This window comes from Budorcas taxicolor, chromosome 8, assembly GCF_023091745.1.
Source record: "Budorcas taxicolor isolate Tak-1 chromosome 8, Takin1.1, whole genome shotgun sequence".
Taxonomy (NCBI): Eukaryota; Metazoa; Chordata; class Mammalia; order Artiodactyla; family Bovidae; genus Budorcas; species Budorcas taxicolor.
In genome coordinates, this window is record NC_068917.1 from 95,376,486 (window position 1) to 95,398,582 (window position 22,097).

Below are 22,097 nucleotides of genomic sequence, written 5' to 3' on the forward strand. Positions count from 1 at the left end.
CCTTTTTATGTGTTGTTGGGTTAGGTTGGTTAATATTTTGCTGAAGAATTTGTGTGTATTATTCATTAAAGATATTTGAATGTAATTTTTATTTTTTATAGTGTCTTTGTCTAATTTTGGTATAAGGGCAATGGTGGCTTCATAGAATAATTTTGGGAGTGTTCCCTTCTCTTCAATCTTTTGGAAGAATTAGAAAAGGATTGGCATATGTTCTTTTTGTATGTTTTGAAGAACTCACCAGTGAAGCCATTGGTCCTTGATTTTAGTTTCCAGAGAATTTCTGTTGTTGTTTTTTTATTTCACATTATATTTTACTTCTAGTGATCAGCTTGTTCTTTTTTTTTTTTTTTTTTTTTTTAGTTTTGGTGGGCTATGTTTCTAGAAACTTATCCATTTCTTCTAGGTTGATCAATTTGTTGGCAATATTCTCTTATGGGTTTTTGTATTTGTATTTTATTAGTTATTATTTCTGTGGTAATATTTCTCCTCTTTCATTCCTTATTTTGTTTATGTGGGTTGTCTCTCTGTTCTTATTGGTTAGTCTGGCCAGAGGTCTGCCAATTCAGTTTATCCTTTCAAAAAAACAGTTCTTGGTTTTTGTTGAGTTCTTCTATTCTTTTTTAATCTCTATTTTTGTTTGTTTCATCTCGGATCTTTATTTTTTCTTCTGACTTGTGTGTGTGTGTGTGTGTGTATGTGTGCACACTCTGGCATGTGTGATTCTTTGTGACCTCATAGACTGTAGCCCACCAGGCTTCTCTGTCCATGGAATTTTCTGGGCTAGAAAGTTGAAGTGGGTTGTCATTTCCTACTCTAGAAGTCTTCCCAACCCAGAGATCAAACCTGAGTCTCTTGCATCCCCAACAATGACAATTAGATTCTTTACCACTACACCATCTGGGAAGCCCTTTACTGACTTTACACTTTGTTTTTATTTTTTCCTCATTGTTTAAATAATAGGTAAAATTGTTTATCTGAGATTTTTCTCTTGCTTTTTGAAAATGACCTGTCTGACTGTGAACTTCCCTCTTAGGACTGCTTTTGCTGCCTCCCATAGATTTTGTATAGTTATGTTTTCATTGTCATTTGTTTAAAAGTATTTTAATTTCTTCTGTGATTTCATTCTCTCCCCATTTTTTTAATGAGTATATTGTTTTGTTTCCATGCAATTTTTTTTTATTGTTTCTATTTTGTGGTTGATTTCTATTTTAATGCTATTTTAGTCAGAAAAGATACTTGAGAGAATTTCTATCCTCTTAAATTTGTTGATGCATGTTTTGTGTCCTAAAATGTGGTCTGTTCTAGAGAATGCCCCATGTGTACTTGAAAACAGTGTGTATTTTCCTGTATGTGCTGGCCTTTATATTCTTGACAGGGAGTGGGTCTGATCAGTGTTGTGGTGGTCAGAGCTTGCACTGGATAGTGAATGTTGAGCAAGGCCTGTTTGTTATTCTGTGTTTATTACAGTCCAATTTGGGGCAAAGTCTGCTCCTTGTTTGTTGGAGTAGCAGTCTCTGGCTTTAGTTCTAAGCTACAGTGTGAGGTAGGTAGGATTGACTTGCTCCCAGTGGAAAAGGAGCATCTGAATATTCCTTTGCAGAAGCTGTCCACATGGAAACTCTGCTCTGAAACATTGTTAACTACCCATCACCTGTTGTGTTTTACATACAGTACACTCTTATTGTCACTATTCTTGGCCTCACCTAAGTTGAAGGAATGCTGGCAATAGGCCTGGATGTACCTCAGGCACTTCCTCACAAAGCCAACAGAAGATATCTGCTGAAGCCCAACATACAGACCCATTGGAGACATGGACCAGGACACGCTGTGGGAGCTACAGGAATCAGTTCAGACTCCAGCCCCACCTCCATGTATTTGTGCACATAAAGTCTACTGCTGCTAAAACTGGACCCACTTCCAGGCACTGAAGCACCAGTAATCCACTCAGATATCCCACAGGCACTGTGCTCACAAAATGCAAATGGTGTAAATCTGCTGAACTTGCATACTCTCTGGGAATTGGCTCAGATTCCAACCTTGCCTCTATGTTAGCAACCTGCTGGTACCTGAATACTTCCAGAATTTGTAGGGGTGGAGACTCACCTGCTGTGAGGTTGCTATAGTGAGACCCACCCATCCCTTCACATTCTTTAACAATGAGGCTTCTATGGAGCACCCAGGCTATTCCTGTGCATACCCTTGAATGCATCCCAGACTAAAATCTAGTCCCTTTGGGCTGTCTCTATGCAGCCAATCCCATTTCTCTCCCTATATCTGTCTGTTGAAACTTGAGTTCAGTACCCAACCCCTTCACACACCAGCAAAGAGCATCTTAAGTTGGAGAGTACAGAAAGGGGGCCAGGACTATCTGTGGTAGTCTCTATATTCTTCCTGCTGAAAGCTGGCTTCTGTACTCTTCTCTGAGCCTCTGAAGCTCCTTATCTGTCCAAACGGATTTCCCAGCTTGTGAAGGGAGTTCCCAAAGTGGGGGAATCTTTCCTCTATCACAACTCCCTCCCATGTATACAATTCCAGTTCTTATTCATTTATTTTCTTTCATCCTATCCAGTTTGTGGTGATCCTTCTTGCATCTTTTGTTGTATGAGATCTGCCAGGATTCAGTATGCATTCTATGAGAACAGTTCCACAGGTAGATGAATTTTTGAGGTATTTGTGAGAGGAAGTAAGCTCCATGTCCTTCTTTCTGTCACCTTCATCCATCTCTAAAAATATTTTATTATTCATGTACTTAAAATCTTTCCACTTCAGATTCTTAGATCTGTAACAACCTCATCCCTTTAACTTTCTTTTTTAAATAAATAACTTTTTCACTAATCATGGAGTCAATGCCTTTCTAAAGTCTAGCTCATTTAGAGACTACAATATGGGTAAGTATACAAATGGTCCGTGTTCTTGAGAAAGTATTCCTAGTATAGTAGACACAGTGTAGACAAAGTTGGTTTGGAACTTAACTTTTGATATGGTGATAAAAACACTCTCATTATGATTTGATAGTACTTTATAAATGCAAGTGAGTTAGCATTTAAGCGTCAAGTTAATAATTCAATTTATTTACTTTCTGATTAAAAGAAATTGATAATATTCAGTCATAGTGTATTTAACAAAAACATGACACCCAATTGAAAAATATATGCCCAAATAGACAGTTGATTCCAGAAAGGGAGAGTACAAAGCCGATTGCATTGTTCTCTCCCCCTATCAGCAACTTGTGGGATCAATATTTTCTTATTCTTACATCAGTTCTCAAGTATACATGTATTCTGCTCAAATGAAATTTCTTTGACTAACTGAGAGAATGTTTATTCACTATAGGAGCCATCTAGGCACTAGACTTTTTCCTCATCTCCATCATTTTATGGAAATTTTAACTGTTCACAGATATATAGTCTTTGGATTCATAAGGGGGGAATGCAGAGTGTTAAAAGTGATGCTGATTACCTCAGGAACTTAAAAGAGAAAGATAAAACTTCATATAGAGGCAGAAATCTAAACAAATATTTAAAAGCTATGTATACAGCTAACCTCTGCGATGGGTGCATATTTCCAATATGAATGCCACCCTTCATCTTTCAAATTCAAATAGGGGTGACATTCAGAACATTTATTGCATTATTAAGGTAGTGATTGGAAGTTTTAATTCTGTATCCTATTCTAAAATTTTACCTCATCTCTATAGCATATCTCTGATTATCTATAAGAATGCCCCTTTCTTCATTATCTTCTTCACAGCTTTATTGTGTCACTTTATATAGATTACAACAAATTAAGGGTTTTTTTAACCACTTGTTTCTAAGTTTTAAATGAATCACTGCTTCAAATGTACTGTCACTATTTTTTTATTACTGTTTTTGGAACCACTGACCATAATTTAGACCATGAATGCCAAATCTCTGTATGTTAATTACTATTTAACATTCGTTTTGACAATGAGAAGTATAATGTATCCTTAAGAGAACTTCCCTTACTTAACACACCCTCTTATTAAAGATGTGCATTTATGAAGATTTCATTTAGAGAATTAAAACTAATTAATTTTGAATAAAATATAATTTTAATGGCCTTTCAAAAATTAATTCCCCCAAATCTAAGAAATAATGTCAAATTTCAATGTTTTTCGTTAGTGGTCGTCTCTGCCTCAGACCATGTTATCCCAGAGTTTACAAATGGTTGGTTGGCTTTTTCTCATTATCTAGAACTCATTTCAAATATCATCCTAGAGAATTTTTCTTTAAATAACCTATTTATAGGAGACATATGTACTGGTTTATTTTCTTTTTATATGATTTGAAAATATCTTTAATTCTAATGTATTTCTGTGTTGTGCTAAGTATTTTCCTCCCACTGAAATAAAGCAAAGCTCTTTGAAAGCAATGCCTGTGTAGATTACTATACCCCAGCACCTAGAATAATACCTGGAACTCTAGGTGCTTAAAATGTTTACTGATATTAGTAGCGAAGCATTATACTCGTATATAATTTTTTAGCATTTTCACTGGATTTCATGTTTATATGCAAAAATAAGCAGGATAGTTCTTGCCCTAAGAAGTCACCAATACAAAGAAGAGACATATATAAACTAATATTAGTGGCATGATACAGGACAATCAGAGATGATATTTAAGTTGTTACATTACAGGGCAGTGAATTGTTCTTGTTTCAGGGGCAAAGAGGCTACACAAGTCAACTTGAACTGAGGCTTATAGGAGAAAAGCAAGCATAGATTGTTCAGGGGCACTAAAAAATTTTGACAAGGAGAAGTGACAGCAAGACTGAAATGATCATATTAATATTTTGCATGGATATTGGCAAATGTTTTAACTTTTGGCTATAAGGGTAGCTTCAGCATTTAAAGGAATTTCAATGGCATTGCCAGTCATGCAACAATTTAGTGATTATATGAAATTCCTTCCATATGTCACCTCATTCAACACAACCTAGAATTACTGATTTTATATATATTATAGAGATGAGTAAAAGGACTGAGATCTAATTTTATATCCAAAACTTCATTATGACACAAAACTTTGGCCTTAAACATTCCTCTGCATTTGTTCTTAAGTTGACAAATTCAAAGAAAGAGGTGCCTCTACAGGGCTTCAGTGATGTATTGCTTCTTGGGACTAATTAAATTTTAGAAATTTTAAGTGATGCATTGTCAAGAGCAAATTAAACCTACTTCTGACTAAAAAAAAAAAAATATGTGATATTGCAATTTAAAATCATATTCTATTTTGTATACTAGAACTTATAATGACTCTTATCAAATAAGCTACAAAATTTTATTCTAAGTTAAACATTTCCATAATTTTTAAAGTTTAACATCTCTGGTCTTAGAATTTTACACATTTTACCCAAGTTTTTTAGATATAATCGACACAAAACATTGGGTAAATTTAAGGTCTCAAATGTATAGTTTGATACATTTGTATTTTGCAAAATTACATCATCATAGCATTGACTAACACCTCCACACTGTCATGTAATTGTTGTTGCTTGGTCGCTCAGTCGTGTCCAACTCTTTGTGACCCCATGGACTACAGCATGCCAGGCTTCCCTGTCTTTCATCATCTCCCGGAGCCTGCTCAAACTCATGTCCATTGAGTTGGTGATGCCATCCAACCATCTCATCCTCTGTTGTCCCCTTCTCTTCTTGCCTTCAATCTTTACCAGCATCAGGGTCTTTTCTAATGAGTCAGCTTTTCACATAAGATGGCCAAAATATTGGAGCTTCAGCTACAGTATCAGTCCTTCCAATTAATATTCAGGGTTGATTACCTTTAGGATTGACTGGTTTGATCTTCTTGCAATCCAAAGGACTTTCAAGAGTCTTATTCAATACCACAGTTCAAAAACATCAATTCTTGAGCACTCAGTCTTCTTTATGGTCCAACTTTCACATCCATACATGACTACTGGGACAAAAAAAAAATCATACCTTTAACTATACAGACCTCTTTTGTCATGTAATTAAAATTTTAATTTTATAGTGTGAATATTTAGGGTTTACTCCCTTAATAACATTAAAATACACAATACAGTATTATTGTCTATAGTCATCATGCTGTAAATTAATGCTTAATCATCTTATAACTGGAAGTTTGTACCCTTTGACCAATATCTCCTCCATTTCTCCCATCCCCCACCATTGGTAACCATCCTTCTTGGTAACACTCCTTACTTCTATGATTTTTTTTTTTTAGATTTCATATATAACATATTATAAATACTAGACTTTCTCTGTCTGACCTTTTTCTTTCAGTATTGTTGCAAATGGCAAGATTTCTTTTTTTCTCATTGTTGAATAATATTCCATTGTATATGTATTTCATGCTTCCATGATCCATTTATCCATTAATAGACACTTCAGTTGTTTCCTTATTTTGACTACTATGCTGCTATGAACATGAGGTGGTGATATTTGAGATCCTGCTTTCACTTCCTTTGGCTATATATCCAGAACAGAGATGGTTGGATAATATGATAGTTCTATTTTTAAGTTTTTTAGGATTTTCCATACTGTCTTCCATAGTGGTGTTCCAATTTACATTCCCACCAATTGTACACAAGCATCCCCTTTTCTCCACATCCGTGTTCTCTTTTGTCATTTTGCTAACAGTCATTCTATTAATAAAAGGGGTAAGGTGACATCTTATCATATCCTTTTTTTTTTTTTTTTTGCATTTCTGTGATTAGTGTTGGTGTACATTTTTTTTCTACTGTTGGCCACTTGCACGTATTCTTTGAAGAAATGTGTATTCAAATTATATGCTCACTTTTAATCAGGCTATTTGTTTGCTTGTTTTTAAGCTACCATGTGATCCAGCAATCCCACTTATTTATCCAAAAGAATTGAAATCAGGATCTCAAAGAAATGAGTGCATTCCCATGTTCACTACAGCACCACTTGCAATAATCAAGATGTAGAATCAACCTAGATGTCCACTGATAGTTGAGTGGATAAAGAAAATATTGTAGATACTTAACAATGGATTATCATCTAGCTTTAAAAGGAAATTATGCCATATGTGACAATATGGATGAACACTGAGGACATTATGGCAAATAAATTAAGCCAGTCATAGAAGGGTGAATATTGCATAATTTTACCAGTATGAAATATCTAAAATAGTCAAACTCATAGAAGCAGAAAGTAGAAATCTAGAAGTTGCTTGAGGCCGGGGGAAGAAGCATATGGGAGGTTGTTATACAACAGGTATAAATGTTCAGTTATACATGATAAATAACTTCTAGAGGTCTTCAGGGCAACACTATACCTATTGTTAACAAAGCTCTATTATATACTTTAAAATGTGTTCAGAGTGAAGATCTTATATTAGCATTATTACCACAATTTTAGGAAATCATAGTAAAACAGGAATGTAATTTCAGAAGTCTTTATCAAATAATCATCTCACTGACTTTATTAGGGTCAGTCGATACTATAAAGTCAGATGTAAGACTGGGACTCAAAGAAGACAAGGGATGACAAGTGTAAAAGGTTAGATTCTGAATCACAGAATATTTAGTCATAGGAATTACACATCTCAGTTACTAATATGTGGCCAAGTAAATAAAACATTAGAAGTACTATCAACAATAAAAGAATGGCTTGAGAGAATTATGCAAACCAGTTTGAGAACATTTTTCTTCCACTTGTCTAAGTTAGGAATGGGAATAAAACTATACACTGACATATTTGTCTGATTTGTTGAATATAGGTAACTACAAGTACACAGATAAAAAACATATCTATGAATGAGATAAGCACAGTACTGCTTACCTCTAAAGCAGATAAGAGAAGCTCACTCTATTGTTGGATCTCAGCAAATTCATTTTGATATGTAAACATATTGGTTAGTTTTCTCATTTTAACAGAATCTCCATCTTTCCAGATAATTGATATTCAAATTTTAGAAAATGATTATATTTCTTATTAGCAAACAAATACAATACAATGTAGTCACTATTGTAATAAGAGTTTTGTACATTATATTCTAAGCATTATTTAAATTTTATTTACAGATTTTCTTAGCAGATGATTAGAGATGTCACTAATGTTTTAGAATTTGTAAAAGCAATAAACAACTGATACAATTTTAGTGTTATCAGCTTCTTAAATCTGTCTTCATTGGAAAAATAATAGCTTTGTATTTTGAGACCTAATTGATTTAGTTTCCTTTATTAGAAGATATATTAGTGTGCTTTAGTTTTGCCTGTTTGTGTACAATTTCATTTCTATACCAAGATTTATTTTTACTTAGTACAGCTAATCCCTGAACATTATAGGGGTTAGGATAGAAATTATTACTCTATAGTAAAAAAATTCCACCTATAACTTAACAATCTTCCATATCTTTTGTTCCCCGTTCACAGATTCAACCAATCTCATATTGAGTAGTACTATAGTATTAGGTCTTCCCTTGTGGCTGAGAAGGTAAAAAATCTGCCTGCAATGCAGGAGACCAAGTTGGATCCCTGAGTTGGGAAGATCCCCTGGAGAAGGGAGTGGCTACCCAGTCTAGTGTTCTTGCCTAGAGAAGACTGAGGAGCCTGGCAGATATGGTCTGTGTGGTCACAAAGAGTCAGACACGACTGAGTGACTAACACTACAGCAATAGTAAGTATTTATTGAAAAAGAAAAAAATTTGCACTTAAGTGGACCCGTACAATTTCAATACATGTTGTTCAATGGTCAACTGTAATTAGAAAAAAAAAAAAGAAAAAAGAAAATTCTACTGGGTGTTGATTTCTAATGGTTGGAGAAGGAATAAACAATTTAACACTTTGCTCACTTAGATCTATACATGATACCAAGACTAGTATTTAGCCTACCAACATTTTTATTTATTTATATAAATCTATGCTATTCTGCAAATGAACAGAATCTAGCTCATTATAAAAACATACAAATAAAACATTAAAGGGAGTTTGAAGGTAAAACGTCTTTATAGTCCATTCTCTGTCCCAAGTCACTGTTCAGTTCAATTCAGTTCAGTCGCTCAGTTGTGTCTGACTCTTTGAGACCCCATGAAGAAAGGCAGTACTTGGATGCAATCTCAAAAATGACAATGATCTCTGTTCGTCTCCAAGGCAAACCATTCAATATCACAGTTATCCAAGTCTATGCCCCAACCAGTAATGCTGAAGAAGCTGAAATTGAACGGTTTTATGAAGAACTACAAGACCTTGTAGAACTAACAGCCAAAAAAGATGTCCTTTTCATTATAGGAGACTGGAATGCAAAACTAGGAAGTCAAGAAACACCTGGAGTAACAGGCAAATTTGGCCTTGGAATGCAGAATGAAGCATGGGAAAGACTAATAGAGTTTTGCCAAGAAAATGCACTGGTCATAGCAAACACCCTCTTCCAACAACACAAGACTCTCCACATGGACATCACCAGATGGTCAACACCGAAATCAGATTGATTATATTCTTTGCAGCCAAAGATGGAGAAGCTCTATACAGTCAACAAAAACAAGACCAGGAGCTGACTGTGGCTCTGATCATGAACTCCTTATTACCAAATTCAGACTTAAATTGAAGAAAGTAGGGAAAACCGCTAGACCATTCAGGTATGAGCTAAATCAAATCCCTTATGATTATACAGTGGAAGTGAGAAATAGATTTAAGGGCCTAGATCTGATAGATAGAGTGCCTGATGAACTATGGAATGAGGTTCGTGACATTGAGAAGGAGACAGGGATCAAGACCATCCCCATGGAAAAGAAATGCAAAAAAGCAAAATGGCTGTCTGGGGAGGCCTTACAAATAGCTGTGAAAAGAAGGGAGGCGAAAAGAAAAGGAGAAAAGGAAAGATATAGGCATCTAAATGCAGAGTTCCAAAGAATAGCAAGAAGAGATAAGAAAGCCTTCTTCAGTGTCAATGCAAAGAAATAGAGGAAAACAACAGATTGGGAAAGACTAGAGATCTCTTCAAGAAAATTAGAGATACCAAGGGAACCTTTCATGCAAAGATGGGCTCGATAAAGGACAGAAATGGTCTGGACCTAACAGAAGCAGAAGATATTAAGAAGAGGTGGCAAGAATACACAAAAGAACAGAACAAAAAAGATGTTCACGACCCAGATAGTCATGATGATGTGATCACTAATCTAGAAACAGACACCTTGGAATGTGAAGTCAAGTGGACCTTAGAAAGCATCACTACGAACAAAGCTAGTGGAGGTGATGAAATTCCAAATGAACTGTTTCAAATCCTGAAAGACGATGCTGTGAAAGTGCTGCACTCAATACGCCAGCAAATTTGGAAAACTCAGCAATGGCCAGAGGACTGGAAAAGGTCAGTTTTCATTCCAATCCCAAAGAAAGGCAATGCCAAAGAATGCTCAAACTACCGCACAATTGCACTCATCTCAAATGCTAGTAAAGGAATGATCAAAATTATTCAAGCCAGGCTTCAGCAATACGTGAACCGTGAACTCCCTGACGTTCAAGCTGGTTTTAGAAAAGGCAGAGGAACCAGAGATCAAATTGCCAACATCCGCTGGATCATGGAAAAAGCAAGAGAGTTCCAGAAAAACATCTATTTCTGGTTTATTGACTATGCCAAAGCCTTTGACTGTGTGGATCACAATAAACTGTGTAAAATTCTGAGAGAGATGGGAATACCAAACCACCTGATCTGTCTCTTGAGAAATCTGTATGCAGGTCAGGAAACAACAGTTAGAACTGGACGTGGAACAACAGACTGGTACCAAATAGGAAAAGGAGTATGTCAAGGCTGTATATTGTCACCGTGCTTATTTAACTTCTATACAGAGTACATCATGAGAAACGCTGGACTGGAAGAAACACAAGCTGGAATCAAGATTGCCGGGAGAAATATCAATAACCTCAGATATGCAGATGACACCACCCTTATGGCAGAAAGTGAAGAGGAGCTAAAAAGCCTCTTGATGAAAGTGAAAGTGGAGCGTGAAAAAGTTGGCCTAAAGCTCTGCATTCAGAAAACGAAGATCATGGCATCCGGTCCCATCACTTCATGAGAAATAGATGGGGAAACAGTGGAAACAGTGTCCGACTTAATTTTGGGGGCTCCAGAATCACTGCAGATGGTGACTGCCACCATGAAATTGAAAGACACTTCCTCCTTGGAAGAAAAGTTATGACCAACCTAGATAGCATATTCAAAAGCAGAGACATTACTTTGCCAACTAAGGTCCATCTAGTCAAGGCTATGGTTTTTCCTGTGGTCATGTATGGATGTGAGAGTTGGACTGTGAAAAAGGCTGAGCACCAAAGAATTGATGCTTTTGAACTGTGGTGTTGGAGAAGACTCTTGAGAGTCCCTTGGACTGCAAGGAGATCCAACCAGTCCATTCTGAAGGAGATCACTCCTGGGATTTCTGTGGAAGGAATGATGCTAAAGCTGAAACTCCATTACTCTGGCCACCTCATGGGAAGAGTTGACTCATTGGAAAAAACTCTGATGCTGGGAGGGATTGGGGGCAGGAGGAGAAGTGGACGACTGAGGATGAGATTGCTGGATGGCATCACTGACTCGATGGACGTGAGTCTGAGTGACCTCCAGGAGATGGTGATGAACAGGGATGCCTGGCATGCTGCAATTCATGGGGTCGCAAAGAGTTGGACACAACTGAGCGACTGAAATGAACTGAACTGAACTGAATCGCAGCATGCCAGGCCTCCCTGTTCATCATCAACACCCAAAGTCTACCCAAACTCATGTCCATCGAATTGGTGGTGCCATGCAGCCATCTCATCCTCTGTTGTCCCCTTCTCCTCCTGCTCCCAATCCTTCCCAGCATCAGGGTCTTTTCCAAATCACTGTAATACTCTTAAATTTTCTTCTGCCATTTTGTTTTTGGTTTTTCTATATATCTTACATTATTTTTCTTACTCACTTCTATTGTTTTTTTCTTTGTCTAATTTTATTGTATACTTTTGATTCCCTGTCATTTCCTTTGTAGTCTATCTTTTTAGCTATTTTCTTGGGGGTTACTATGGGGTTATGGGGTTACAAATAATATCTTAAACTAGTAGCAAAACTTGCATTTTATATCTTTATCTCTTAAAAACTTTTTCAGACTACAGATACTTTTGAAAGCCAATTTTATCTCCCTTACAATGCTTTCTCAAATTATCTACATCTCTTTATCAGAGAGGAAGTAAGATGAATCCATGTAGGGAGGGATGAGCATCAGAAGGAAGTAGGAAAGGAACACTGATCAGATAAGGTGAAGTAAATAAGCCCATCTTTACCTTTTGTTCTGGTAAAATCTTCACAATGCTCTTGTTATGTTCAGCAATTATTAAGTAGATCATAGGAATATGGACTTAAATGACATCTGGATCTATGCACCTATCATAAATGTTGAGAAAAGTGCTGACATTATAAAGGCACTAAAGCAGAAATTGGAAATGGGAAATGAAATCTCTAAAAATTGTATAAAGGCCATGATCTGATGAAGGCTCAAAGGTAGGAAAACACAAACTGGATAGTTATAGAATGAATCACTCCAGTGAAATAAAGAAATGAAAATCCACCCAAGACATTAGGATGTCTACATATCCTTTTGGTTCTTCTGTCTTAAGATATCCTAACACACAGTTGAGTAGAAAGGGAAGGAAGACAAAAATACAGAACAAACAAAAAAAGTTATGATTTATGCAGTAAGAATTTCCTTCTGTCTATGAAAAATTAAATTGTTTTGCTAAATGATGTTTATTTTAGTCTTTATGTGTTTAAGTTTAAAATCTCTGACTACATTTTCTGCTTTCTAACCTCATGTCCAAGGGCAAAGGAAAAGCCCCAATAAGACAGTAGGAGCAGTGAAATTGCATTTAGAATCAAACCACATGCCCACCAGAGATGCTTGGAGGGCTCAAACAAAATCTTATGTGCACCAGGACCCAGAGACCTACAGAGACTTAGCCAGACATACCTTTGAGTGAGTGTCTCCTGCAGAGTTACAGGTCAGCAGTTGCCTGCCCTTAGAAGACCTGGGACATGCAGTGTGTTGCATAAGCCCTCTTAAAGGAGGTCACTATTAGTCCCACCATAAAGCCACCAAGTAGACGACCCACAAATTGCAGAACAATTATATCAAAGAAATTATTGCATTGTTAAGAAAGTTCTAGGACCCACAACAGATTTTCTAACCTGGGGATCTGGCAAAGGGATTGAGAATCCCCAGGGAATTTGACTTTGGAGGCTAGTGGGATTTGATTACAGACTTCCACAGGACTGGGGAAAAAGACTCTTGGAAGGCACAAACAAAACCTTGTGTGCACTAGCAGCCAGGAGAAAGGAGCAAAGTCACATGAGAGACAGAGCCAGACTTGTCTGAGTGTCCAGGAGTCTCTGACAGAGGTGTGGCTCAACAGTGGCCTGCTGTGGGGTCAGGGGCACCAAACACAACAGTGAGTGCATAAGTTCCACATTACCTCTACCATAGTTTGGCCTCAGGCCAAACAACAGTGGGGGAACAACAGTTGTTATAAAGGGAACAGAGGCACCCATCAACAGAAAATTGGATTAAAGATTTACTGAGCATGGCTCCACCCATCAGAAAAGACCCAGATTCCCCCAGAGTCAGTCTCTCCCATAAGGAAGTTTCCACAAGCCTCTTATCCTTATCCATCAGAGGGAAGACATAATGAAAACCACAATCACAGAAAACTAACCAAACTGATCACATGGATCACAGCCTTGTCTAACTCAATGAAACTATGAGCCATGCCATGTAGGACCACTCAAGACTGACGGGACATGGCAGAGAGTTCTGGCAAAACGTGGTCCACTGGAGAAGAGAATGGCAAACCACTTCAGTATTTTTGCCTTGAGAACCCCATGAACAGTATGAAAAGGCAAAAAGATGCAACACTGAACCATGAATTCTCCATGTTGGTAGGTGACCAATATGCTGCTGGAGAAGAGTAGACAATAACTCCAGAAAGAGTGAAGAGATGGAGCCAAAAGAAAAACAATACCCAGGTGTGGCTGTGACTAGTGATGGAGAAAAGTCCAGTGTTTTAAAGAACAACACAGCATAGGAACCTGGAATGTTGGTCCATGAGAGGTAAATTGGAAGTGGTCAAACATAAGATGGAAAGAGGGAACATTGACATTTTATGAATCAATGAATTAAAATGGACTGGAATGGGTGAATTTAATTCAGATGACCATTATATCTACTATGGAGAGCAAGAATCCCTTAGAAGAAATGGAGTAGCCCTCATAGTCAACAAAAGAGTCTGAAATGAAGTATTTGGGTACACTCTCAAAAATGACAGAATGAAGTCTGTTCATTTCTAAGGGAAAACATTAAATATTACAGTAATCCAAGTCTATGCCCCAACCACTAATGCTGAAGAAGCTGAAGTTGAACTGTTCTATGATGACCTATAAGACTTATACAAGTAACACCAGAAAAAGATGTTCATTTCAGCATAGGGGACTGAAATGCAAAAGTAACCCAGGAGATAACTGGGTTAACAGGCAAGTTTGGTCTTGAAGTACACAATGAAGCAAGGAAAAGGTTAACAGGGTTTGCTAAGAGAACACACTGTTCATAGCAACCCTGTTCTAACAATATAAAAGACACCTCTACATATGGACATCTCAAGATGGTCAATACTGAAATCAGATTGATTATATTATTTGAAGCCAAAGATGGAGAAGCTCTATACAGTCAGCAAAAACAAGACGGGGAGCTGACTGTTGTTCAGAACATGAACTCCTTATTGCCAAATTCAGAATAAATTGAAGAAAGTGAGGGAAACCACTAGACCATTACCTAAATCAAATTCCTTATGATTATATAGTGAAAGTGACAAATAGAGTCGAGGGATTAGATCTGATAGACAGAGTGCCTGAAGAACTATGGACAGAGGGTGTGATATTGTACAGGAGATTGTGATCAAGACCATATCCAAGAAAAAGAAATGCAAAAAGAAAAATGGTTGTATGAGGAGACCTTACAAATAGCTGAGGAAAAAGAGAAGCTAAAGACAAAGGAGCAAAGGAAAGATGTGTCCATCTGAATTCAGAGTTCCAAAGAATAGCAAAGGAAGAGAAGAAAGCCTTCCTTAGCGATCAATCCAAAGAAATACAGGAAAATAATAGCATGAGGAAGATTAGATATCTCCTCAAGAAAATTAGAGATACCAGGGAACATTTAATACAAAGATGGTCACAATAAAGCACAGAAATAGCATGGACCAACAGAAGCAGAAGATATTAAGAAGAGGTAGCAAGAATACACAGAAGAACTACACCAAAAAAAGATCGTAATGACCCAGATACAATGATTGTGTGATCACTCACATAGAGCCAGACATCTTGGAGGCAAAGTCAAGTGGGCTTTAGGAAGTAACACTCTGAGCAAGGCTAGTGGATGTGATGGAATTCCAGTTGAGGTATTTCAAGTCCTAAAGTTGATGCTGAGAGAGTGCTGCACTCAGTATGCTGGCAAATATGGAAAACTCAGCAGTGGCCACAGGACTGGAAAAGGTCAGTTTTCATCCCAATCCCAAAGAAAGGCGATGCCAAAGAATGTTAAAACTACCACACAATTGTACTCATATCACACACTAGTAAAGTAATGCTCAAAATTCTCCAAGCCAGGTTTCAACAGTATGTGAACTGATAACTTCCAGATGTTCAAGCTGGATTTAGACAAGGCAGAGGAACCAAAGATCAAACATCCAATATCCGCTGGATCATCGAAAAAGCAAGAGAGTTCCAGAAAAAAATATCTACTTCTGCTTTATTGCCTTTGTCAAAACGTTTAATTGTGTGGATAATAAAAACTGTGGGAAATTCTTCAAGAGATTGTAACAACAGACCACCTTACCTGACCCCTGTGAAATGTGTATGCAAGTCACAAAGCAACAGTTGAACCAGACATGGACCAGTGGGACTGCTTCCAAACTGGGAAAGGCTATGTCAAGGCTGTATATTGTCACGCTGCTTATTTAACTTATATGCAGACTATATCATGAGAAACTCTGGGCTGGATGAAGCACAAGCTGGAATCAAGATTGCTGAGAGAAGTATCAATAACCTCTGATATGCAGATGACACCATCCTTATGGCACAAATCGAAGAGGAACTAAAGAGTCTCTTGAAAAAAGTAAAAGATGAGAGTGAAAAAGGTGGCTTAAAACTCAGCATTCAAAAACTAAGATCATGGCACCCAGTTCCATCACTTCATGGCAAATCGATGGGCAAAATGGAGAGAGTGGCGGACTTTCTTTTCTTGGGCTCCAAAATCACTGCAGATGGTGACCGCAGCCATGAAATGAAAGGACACTTGCTCCTTGGAAGAAAAGTTATGACAAATCTAGACAGCACATGAACAAGGAGTGACATTACTTTGCCAATAAAGGTCCATCTAGTCAAAGTTCTGGTTTTTCAGTAGTCATGTACAGATATAAGAGTTGGACCATAAAGAAGGCTGAGCACTGAAAAATTGATGCTTATATTGTGGTGCTGGAGAAGACTCTTGTGATTTCCTTGGACTGCAAGGAGATTCAGCCAGTCAATCCTAAAGAAAATCAGTCCTGAATAGTCAGCAGAAGGAATGATGCTGAAGTTGAAGTTCCAATACTTTGGCCACCTGATGCGAAAAGCTGACTCATTAAAAAAGATCTTGATGCAGGGAAAGATCTGAAGGCAGGAGGAGAACGGGACGATAGAAGATGAGACTGTCGGATGGCACCACTGACAATACACAGGAGTTTGGGCAAGCTTGTGGAGTTGGTGATGGACAGGGAAGCCTGGCATGTTTCAGGCCCTGAGGTCCAAAGAGTCAAACACGACTGAGCAACTGCATTGACTGCATTGAAGAACGACTGTTTCTTTGGTATCCTATGCATAGTTTAGTTGCTGTTGTTCCTGTTCATTCACTAAGCTCTGTCTGACTCTTTGCAACCCTATGGACTGTAGCATTCCAGGCTTCCTTGTTCTTCACTATCTCTCTGAATTTGCTCAGTTTGCTTAAATTCATGTTTTGTGAGACACTGATACTATCTAACCATCTCATCCTCTGCCACTCCCTTCTCTTTGACCTTCAATCTTTCCCAGCAACAAGAGAAGACTCTACACATAAACATCACCAGATGGTCAATACCCAAATCAGATTGATTATATTTGCAGCCAAAGAAAGAGAAGCCCTACAAAGTCAGCAAAAACAAGACTGGGAACTGACTGTGGTTCAGATCGTGAACTTCTTATGGCCAAATTCAGACATAAATTGAAGAAAGTAGGGAAAACCACTAGACCATTCAAGTATGACCTAAATCAAATCCCTTATGATTATACAGTGGAAGTAAGAAACAGATTCAAGATTTTAGATCTGATAGACAGAAAGCCTGAAAAATTATGGACAGAGGTCATGGGCCAAGGCCATCCCCAAGAAAGAGAAGTGCAAAAATGCAAAATGGTTGTCCGAGGAGGCTTTACAAATAGCTGAGAAAAGAAGAGAAAGAAAAACCAAAGGAGGAAAGAAAAGATGTATCCATCTGAATGCAGAGTTCCAAATAATAACCAAGAGAGATAAGAAAGGCTTACTCAGTGATAAGTGCAAGGAAATAGAGGAAAACAACAGGATGGGAAAGACTAGAGATCTCTTCAAGAAAATTAGAGATGCCAAAGGAAGGAATATTTGGCATAAAGATGGGCACAGTAAAGGACAGAAATAGTTTGGACGTAACAGAAGCAGAATATAAAAAGGAGAGGTAGCAACAATACACAGAAGAGCTATACAAAAAAGATCTTCATGACCCAGATAATCATGATGATGTGATCACACACCTAGAGCCAGACATCCTAGAATGTGAAGTCATGTGAGCTTTAGGAAGCATCACTATGAACAAAGCTAGTGGAGGTGATGGAATTCCAGTTGAGCTGTATCAAATCTTAAAAAATGATGCTAAGAAAGTGCTGCACTCAATATGCCAGCAAACTTGGAAAACACAGCAGTGGCCATCGGACTGGAAAACGTCAGTTTTCATTGCAATCCCAAAGAAAGGCGATGTCAAAGAATGTTCAAACTACTGCACAATTGTACTCATCTCACATGCTAGTAAACAATGCTCAAAATTCTCCAAGGCAGGCTTCAATAGTAGGTGAACTGTGAACTTCCAGATGTTTAATCTGGATTTAGAAATGGCAGAGGAATCAGAGATCAAACTGCCATCCGTTGCATCATGGAAAAAGCAAAAGAGTTCCAAAAACACATCTGCTTCTGCTTTATTGATTGTGCCAAAGCCTTTGACTGTGTGGATCACAATGGACTGTGGAAAATGCTTAAAAGAGATGGGAATAGCAAACCGCTTGACTTGCCTCTTGAGAAATCTGTATGCAGGTAAGGAAACAGCAGTTATAACTGGACATGCAACAACAGATCTTTTCCAAATTGGGAAAGGAGTACGTCAAGGCTGTGTATTGCCACCCTGCTTATTTAACTTCTATGCAGAGTACATCATGAGAAACACTGGGCTGGAAGAAGCACAAGCTGGAATCAAAACTGCCAGGAGAAATATCAATAACCTCAGGTATACAGATGACACCACTCTTCTGGCAGAAAGTGAAGAAGAACTAAAGAGTCTCTTGATGAAAGTGAAAGAGGAGAGTGAAAATGTTGGCTTAACTCAACATTCAGAAAACTCAGATCATGGTACCTGGTCTCATCACTTCATGGCAAACAGATGGGGAAAAAGTGAAATCAGTGACAGATTTTATTCTTTTTGGGCTCCAAAATCACTGCAGATGGTGACTGCTTCCACGAAATCAAAAGATGCTTACTCCTTGAAAGAAAAGTTATGACCAACATAGAAAGCATATAAAAAAGCAGAGACCTTACTTTGCCAACAAGGTCCATATAGTCAAAGCTATGGCTTTTCCAGTATTCATTTATGCATGTGAGAGTTGGACTAAAAAGAAAACTGAGCACTGAAGAACTGATGCTTTCAAACTTTGGTGTTGGAGAAGACTCTTGAGAGTCCTTTGGACTCTCAAGCAGATCCATCCAGCCCATCCCAAAGTAAACCAGTCCTGACTGTTCATTGGAAGGACTGAAGCTGAAGCTGAAACTCCAATACTTTGGCCACTAAATGAGTAGATCTGACACATTTGAAGAGATCCTGATGCTGGGAAAGATTGAAGGCAGGAGAAGAAGGGGACAACAGAGGATTAGATGGTTGGATGGCATCATCCACTCAATGGACTTGAGTTTGAACAAACTCTGGAAGTTGGTGATGGACAGGGATCCCTGGCGTGCTGCAGCCCAAGTGGTCACGACTGAGCGACTGAATTGAACTTTCCCAGCATCGAGATCTTTTCCACTGAGTCAGCTTTTCCTGTCAGTTGGCCAAAGTGTTGGAACTTCAGCTTCAGCATCAGTCCTCTCAAGGTATATCAACACTGATTACCTTTATGCTTGACTGATTTTGTCTCCTGGAATCCAATGGACTATATAGAGTCTTCTCTGGCATCATAGTTCAAAAGCATGAATTCTTTGGCTCTCAGTATTCTTTAAGGTCCAATTCTCACATCTGTATATGACTACTAGAAAAATCATAGCTTTGACTATATGGACTTTTATCAGCAAAGTGATGTTTCTGCTTTTTAGTACTTGTTTTATTGCTATGTTTATCATAATTTACATTCCAAAGAACATGACTTTTTTAAATTTCATGACTGCAGTCCTAAGCCCAAGAAAATACAATCTGTCACTGCTGCCAATTTTTCCCCATCTATTTGCTATGAAGTGATTGTATCAAATACCATGATCTTCATTTTTTAAATGTTGAATTTTAAGCCAGCTTTTTCACTCTCCTGTTTCCACTTTGTAAAGAGGCTCTTTAGTTCCTCTTTGCTTCCTGCTTTTAGGGTAGTATCATCTGCTTCTCTGAGGCTGTTGGTATTTTTCCTGGCAATCTTGATTCCAGTATGTGATTCATCCAGCTTTGCATTTTGCATGATGTATTCTGCATATTAGTTAAATGAACCTGGTGACATAATATAGCATTTACATACTCCTTTGCCAATTTTGAACCAGCCCACTTCTCCATTTCCAGTTCTGTTCCTTCTTGACCAACATATAGGTTCCTCAGGAGATATATGAGGTGGTCTGGTATTCCCATCTCTTTAAGAATTTTCCAGTTTGCTTTGATCCACACAGTTAAAGGCTTTAGTGTAGTTAATGAAGCAAAAGTAGCTGTTTTTTTCTGGAATTCCTTTGCTTTCTCTATCATCCAGCAATGCTGGTGATTTAATCTCTGGTTCCTCTGATTTTTCTAAACCCAGATTGAACATAGGGAATTTCTTGTTTGACATACTGCTGAAACTTAACTTAAAGGACTTTCAGCATAACCAGCTGGCATGTGAAAGGAACAGAATTGCACCATAGTTTGAGTATTCTTTGGCCTTGCCTTTCTTTGGGATTGGAATGAAAACCGACCTTTTCCAGTCCTGTGGTCACTGTTGAGTTTTCCAAATTTGCTGACATATGGAGTGCAGCATTTTAACAGCGTCATCTTTCAGGATTTTAAATAGCTCAGCTTGAATTATATTTGTATAGCTTAGACAGTTCAGTTCAGTTGCTCAGTCGTGTCCGAATCTTTGTGACCCCATGAATTGCAGCACGCCAGGCCTCCCTGTCCATCACCAACTCCCGGAGTTCACTCAGACTCACGTCCATTGAGTCCGTGATGCCATCCAGCCATCTCATCCTCGGTCGTCCCCTTCTCCTCCTGCCCCCAATCCCTCCCAGCATCAGAGTCTTTTCCAATGAGTCAACTCTTCGCATGAGGTGGCCAAAGTACTGGAGCTTCAGCTTTAGCATCATTCCTTCCAAAGAAATCCCAGGGCTGTTCTCCTTCTGAATGGACTGGTTGGATCTCCTTGCAGTCCAAAGGACTCTCAAGAGTTTTCTCCAACACCACAGTTCAAAAGCATCAATTCTTTGGTGCTCAGCCTTTTTCACAGTCCAAATCTCACATCCATAGAGGACCACTGGAGAAAACATACCCTTGACTAGACGGACCTTTGTCGGCAAAGTAATGTCTCTGCTTTTGAATATACTACCTAGGTTGGTCATAACTTTTCTTCCAAGGAGTAAGCATCTTTTAATTTCATGGCTGCAGTCACCATCTGCAGTGATTTTGGAGCTCAGAAAAATAAAGTCTGACACTGTTTCCATATCTATTTCCCATGAAGTGATGGGACGGAATGCTATGATCTTCGTTTTCTGAATGTTGAGCTTTAAGCCAACTTTTTCATTCTCCTCTTTCACTTTCATCAAGAGGCTTTTTAGCTCCTCTTCACTTTCTGCCATAAGGGTGGTGTCATCTGCATATCTGAGGTTATTGATATTTCTCCCGGCAATCTTGATTCCAGCTTGTGTTTCTTCTAGTCCAGCGTTTCTCATGATGTACTCTGCATAGAAGTTAAATAAGCAGGGTGACAATATACAGCCTTGACGCACTCCTTTTCCTATTTGGAACCAGTCTGTTGTTCCATGTCCAATTCTAACTGTTGTTTCCTGACCTGCATACAGATTTCTCAAGAGGCAGGTTAGGTGGTCTGGTATTCCTATCTTTTTCAGAATTTTCCACAGTTTATTGTGATCCACACAGTCAAAGGCTTTGGCATATTCAATAAAGCAGAAATAGATGGTTTTCTGGAACTCTCTTGCTTTTTCCATGATCCAGCGGATGTTGGCAATTTGATCTCTGCTTCCTCTGCCTTTTCTAAAACCAGCTTGAACATCAGGAAGTTCACGGCTCACATATTGATAAAGCAATAAATCATTAATTTTTCAAATATCATTTCAAAATATCATTATATAATTAGTAAATTGCAATTTTAAATGCCATTACTATTCAAAAATGATTTAATTATAGTTTGATTGACATATAAACTTATTTGAATAGTCATATTTCATATTTCCACAAAATTTGTCTTTATTGTTGCCAGGAAAGTGAACAGGAACAACTAACGTGATATATTATGTGAAGCTCACACACAGACATTCATAAAAGGAAATGGTATTTGGAGCCAGAAGAGTTGATTTTGAATCCTG